Consider the following 6,000-nt stretch of genomic DNA (forward strand, 5'->3'; position numbering starts at 1 on the left):
AAGTATAAATTAGACGTTCAGGGTCAAACTCTACGTACGTAGATTGTTGAACTGATGCATTGTTGTAGGCTTAGTGTTAAAGCCCCATCTGTCCCTCAGTTTTCTTACAGTGACAGTGATGCTTCTTATAAGATTGTCTGTGAAAGGCTGGGCGCCCTACAGAACCATGCAGCACAGCAGAGCTTTCCCCTAAGGAGAGCGTAATGTGCACTCTAATCGTAGGAGAAAAAATAGAGTCACAGGAAGAAACACTCATGTCGGGGCTTTCATTAAACTTAGTGCCACCTCTCACCAATTCTGTATCTTTATTTGCAGTAATTTTTTAATAAACATTACTGTTGAAATACCCTTGGTTACAACGAGCAACTCAATTATCAGAAAAACAGTCTCAGACGTTTGTTCTAATTACTAAACCAGAGGAGGTGACAGGGGTGCCTGGGTGGCTCCGTTGGTTGAGTGACAGACTCTTGATTTCTGCTCTGGTCATGATCTCACGTCCGTGAGATCAAGTCCCACATCGCGCTCTGCGTTGACAATGCAGAGCCTGCCTGGGATTCTTTCTCCCCCTCTCTCTGCCCCTCTCCCACTCATACCACACACACACACACACACACACACACACTCTCTCTCTCTCTCTCTCTCTCTCTCTCTCTCTCAAAGATAAATAAATTTAAAAAAAGAAGAAGAGCTGACAGAGTTTAGAAAATTTTTCAACAAGGTTTAAACAAAAAGGATTTTCCACTTTATTCTAATCAGGTCAACACAGATACCACTTTCCCGTAACATTGCAAGTAATTGGTATTTTTCAAAGATATCATTCGGTTCTTTATAGAAGGCTAAAAGTTGGAGGCCCATAACAATGACAGTCAACTTTTATGTGTGCCTTCCGTATGCCAGAAGCTGTGCTAAATGGTTTACCGGGAACATCTAAAAACCAGCCCTATGAGGTCAGTGTTCTCCCTGTTCTAACTCCACGCATGGCAAAGCGAATGCTTCAAGCCAGGAGCTCGGTTTTCCAGGTTCATACAGCTAGTATATGATGGGATTAGTATTCAAATGCAGGCAGTCTAATTCCAGGTCAGATCCCTCCTGGCCGCTACCATAGTTTTTTGACTGTCACCTGCTCCCCCGCTTCACTCCCGTTTAGGGACAATCAGTTAATACCTAAAGCACAGTGGCTGTGCGTGAGGGGTGGCCACTGGCTTTAATTATTTCTATCCAGGGAGGAAGGGCTGCCTTCATACATTCTGCGTCAGCTCTTTCTTCTGCCCAGGAAAGTATCCATACTTCAGTGCATCAGTATTAATTGTTGTTCAGGGATGAATTAAGCTTCTGGGGTCATGCACCGTTTACTATGGCATCCATATTTCTTTCATGAAACCTAAGTAGCATTCACTTGGAGACAAGAAGAAATGATGGTGAGGGCGGGGAGCGGCGATGTTAAGAGGGACTCCCAGAAATTGGTTCCTGGACCAATAAAGATCACTAGCCCTTATGTTACTCTTGGAGTCACTTTACTCGTGCTGAAATGTATGAATTTGCCCTAGCGTGACTCGGCCCCTCCTAACAATCAAAAGCTCCCAGGATGGGTCAGGATGTTTTGTTGTAATTCTGCAGGTTGAATGTATTTATCAGCCCTTCCCCGAGAATGCTATTATAGGGCGGGAGTTGGGTGATGACTAGTGGGCAGAAACCTATCAGGTGGGAGGAGCCTATGACGTTTGTATGAAGGAGAAACCAGCCCTCCTTGGTGATGGGGCATTTATTCTGCTCTCAGACTCCAGCCCCGCCAGGACCGCTTTGTAAGAGAAAGGCTTCAGTTGGGAGAGGTTGCCAACTACTGAGAAAACCAGTCAATTAATATTGAAAAAACACTAACCAATTAGGTGCATTTTTTTGGTTTCGATTTTGGTCTTCAAAGCATGAAGGTCCTTGGGGAAAGGGAGCGGAGGAAAAGGCTGGGCCAGACTCACCGCAGGCCAAGCCTCACAGTTGGGCACAGCCCTGCCTGCTGAGGGACCCTTCCTGGAGGCCCCACCCCCCGAAGGCCCTGCCCGGCGACCCCATGGTTCCATCTCCTAAGGTCTTGCCCTCAAAAGCCTCACCCTGGAAGGCCCCGCCCCCAGAAGGCCCCGCCCCTGGAAGGATGCCATGGCCAATATAATGCTCTGCTGTCACTGTCTGGTAATTCTTCAGTTTTATTTTTGAACTTGTGTTTTGGGAGTGGGGGGGATGGGACAGCGGAGCACGCGCATGAGCCGAGGAGACCGCCCGGTATGCGTGTCCACCGTCCCTTGCCTCCTCATGTTCAAATACTGGTCTCCCGCCTGGCGAGTGCCGCTGGACAGTGACACCCAGTGCCTGGGGTTCAGCAAGAGAAGCTAAGCGTTACATCGATGACTGAGTCAACAGGAGCACCCTTTCCCTACGAAGCAGAGCTTGCTCTGAGCACAGACAGAAGGCAATGGCCTCTGGTGAACAACCCAGAACCGGGTCATACCCTTTCTCACTCATGTTACCTCCCTGTGTTAGCGAGCGCTTAGGCTGCAAGCAGTGACTTAGAAGCGAAAGAAGGGAAAGAAAGGGCGGCCCCCTGGCCCCCCACCCCCCACCCCCCGTCCTTTTGGGTTCCTTACCCATCAGTAAGCTGAGGGCGGGAGGGTTGGTGGAACACGGCCTGTCTCACCAGGTGGAGTAAAGACAGCTGAGCTGGCCGAGCGCAGGATTTCCACCGTCCTGGTGAGAACAGGGTGCATGTGCCCGGACCAGCTGCCGCGTCCACGTGCGGATTATTTAAAACTGACATTGCACTGTACAAAGATGGGTGGTAAAATTCATGCTCCTAATTAGGTTTGTAAATGTTTATTTACTTGGAATGACGTTAAATGCGAAGCGAAAACACCGGCCATGGCACGTGGAAAGACAGACCTTGGAGGAAATGGGCTTTCTATTTTAGTATCTTTAACAACTCTTCATCTGTGCTTTTGAACAAAAGGCCGTATATCTTCATTTTGTGCTGGGCCTGCAAATTATGTAGCCAGCCCTGGGAACAGCTGTGCAGCGTCTCGATGACCTAGTGGCGTGAATGCCGGGAGCCTCCTTCCCGGACCCCGTAGCATCCCACAAGCCTCTCAAGCCGAAAGAGAACTTTAGGGTATAGTGGGGGGGGAGGTCCTCAAATTTCTGAATCATAGGTGCCCTGCTCGGGCTGCCATAACAAAATGCCAAAAGCTGGGGGGGCGTGGGCAACATACACTTTATTTTCTCACAGTTCTGGAGGCTGGTAGTCCAGGGTCAAGGTGTCAGGAGGGTTCAATTCTCCGAGGCCTCTCTCCTTGGCTTGCAGATAACTGTCTCCTCTGCTGTGTCGTCAGATGACACATTGCCCTTCAGTGTGTATTGTCTGTGTCCTAGTGTCCTCTTCTTATAAGCACACCAGTCATGTTGAATTAGAGCCTACCCCCAATGAGCTCATTTTACCTTAATCATTGAATGATTGATTGATTGTAGGCTTTATGCCCAGGCAGAGCCCCATGCAGGGCTTGAACTCACAACCCTGAGATCAAGACTGAGCTGAGCGCAAGAGTCAGGTGCTTAACCCACTGAGCCACCCAGGTGCCCCTTTAATCACCCCTTCAAGGATCTAGGGTCTGAATACAGTTACATTCTGAAGTGCTGGGTGTTAGGACCTCAACATCGGAATCTGGGGGCGGGGGGGGAGGGGTTACATTCAAACCCCTGAGCCCAAAACAATAGGCAAAACTAGAACTGAAACAGACATTTAGACACATTTTAAAATGCTAAACATATATTTTTGTGCACCTTAGTTGCTAGACTAAGATGTATTTGCAACCTTGTAGCAAAACACCCATTGGAATGATCAAACAGAGTTTCTGGGTAACTTCACACACCCACAATTAAAACAAACCCCAAAGCTTTCTAATTGGGGATTTGGCTGTTTTAGGCTCAGTGGCAACCGAAGCCTGCCTAGGACTTTCCTTTTGTTGTAGCAGAAAAGTAACAGGAAGAGGAATTGAACATTTAGACATCTTGCCGGTGTTTGTAGTTAATCATACTCTGCCTTGTGGTCCAAACCTGATTGAGCTCTTGGCGCCATAGAGGAGAGATGATGTTCATTACATGTCAGTGGCCACAATGTGCCTTTTTTATTATTGTTGGTATTTGTGTTAATTTTAGATGTAAGAGACAAGCCTTCTCTTTGGGCTGCTGTAACAAAAGCACCATAGACTGGGTGGTTTAAACAACAGACATTTATTTCTCACACTCCTAGGGCTCGGAAGTCTAAGCTCAAGGCACTGGCAAACTCCATGTCTATTCAAGGGCCACCTCCAGGGTCACAGATGACCATCTTCTCCCTGTAACCTCCCGTGGTGGAGGGGGCAAGGGCTCTCTGCGGGGTCTCTTTTAGGAAGATGCTAATCTTGTCCATGAGGGCTCCACCTCATGACCTAAACATCTCCCAAAGACCCCACCTCCCGATACTGTCACCTTGTGCATTAAGGTTTCAATATATGAATTCTGGAGGGACACAAACATTCGGTCTACAGAAGGCTTCATTGAGTGTCTTGTATGTCCCAGGCACTAATTTTTTTTGGCAAAAGTAACCACTTCCTACACGTCCTTTGAAGTGAGAGTGAGAGTATTTCTCCACTTTGTCTTCCTTTAGAACTTTTCTCCGGGGAGGACCCTAAAAAGTTCAGAAAAGATCCAGAAGAAACCCACTGGTCTCTGGCTAACTCATTCTTTGCAGGAGAGCAGAATTCAGTCTGAAGCAGGTTAATCTTGGAAATCTAGGCAAAGAGACCTTGCTTTAAAGTCTTCTCAGGGCGCCTGGGTGCCTCAGTCAATTAAGCATCCCACTTCTGCTCAAGTCATGATCTCACGGTTCGCGAGTTCAGGCCCCGCGCTGGGCTACGGGCTGACAGCTCAGAGCCTGGAGCCTGCTTCAAATTCTGTGTCCCCCTGCCCTCTCTGCCCCTCCCCCCCCCTCTCTCTCAAAAATAAATAAACACTATGGGACACTTGGGAGGCTCAGTTGGTTGCACGTTGAACTTCAGCTCAGGTCATGATCTCATGGTTTGTGAGCTCGAGCCCCGCACTGGGCTACGTGCTGAACAGCTCAGAGCCTGGAGCCTGCTTCGGATTCTGTGTCTCCCTCTCTCTCTCTGCCCCTCCCCGACTCGCGCTCTGTCTCTCTCTCTCTCTCAAAAATAAATAAACATTAAACAAATTTTGTAATAAATAAAGCCTTCTTATTAAAAATTAAAAAAAGTCTTCTCATATTACGAGTTTTGTTAGTACGAGTAATAATAACTATAATATCAACTTTCTTTTTTTATTTATTTAATTTATTTTTTAATTTCCGTCCAAGTTAGGTAGCATGTAGGGCAACAATGATTTCAGGAGTAGATTCCTTAATGCCTCTTGCCCATGTAGCCCATTCCCCCTCCCACAACCCCTCCAGCAACCCTCTGTTTGTTCTCCATATTGAAGAGTCTCTTATGTTTTGTCCCTTATCATATCAATTTTCTTTTTTATCAGTGGCCCACTAGGTGCCTGGTACTGCTGAGCACCGAGGGGAATGGTCGGTCTCACAGCCCTCTGAGAATCACATTATTTTCTCCTCCATATTATGGATGAGCATTAAGCCTTGGTGAGAAGTCACACAACACTCCCAAAAGCCACATGGCTACCGAGGGGCCAGCTGGGATCTCCGCCCACTTTGGTTCCAGAGCCTGTAATTGCAAACGTGGGCCACACTAACTGTTCCGTAGGAAGGACCGTGTGTGGGGGTGACAGCAAACCCAGGAGGCCGCCCTTATCCCTTAAGGTAACCCCAGCGCAGCCCGCTGTGACTGCTTGAGGGAAGGGTGAGAGCTGGGTGCTGCCCAGGGCGTATTTCGGGGAGCAGACGTGTGGTCAAGGGGGTCTAATGATGCACAGAATGAAAAGACCTAGGGAAAGATCTGAGTTCCTGGA

This window comes from Acinonyx jubatus, chromosome D2 (genome assembly GCF_027475565.1).
Source record: "Acinonyx jubatus isolate Ajub_Pintada_27869175 chromosome D2, VMU_Ajub_asm_v1.0, whole genome shotgun sequence".
Classification (NCBI taxonomy): domain Eukaryota; kingdom Metazoa; phylum Chordata; class Mammalia; order Carnivora; family Felidae; genus Acinonyx; species Acinonyx jubatus.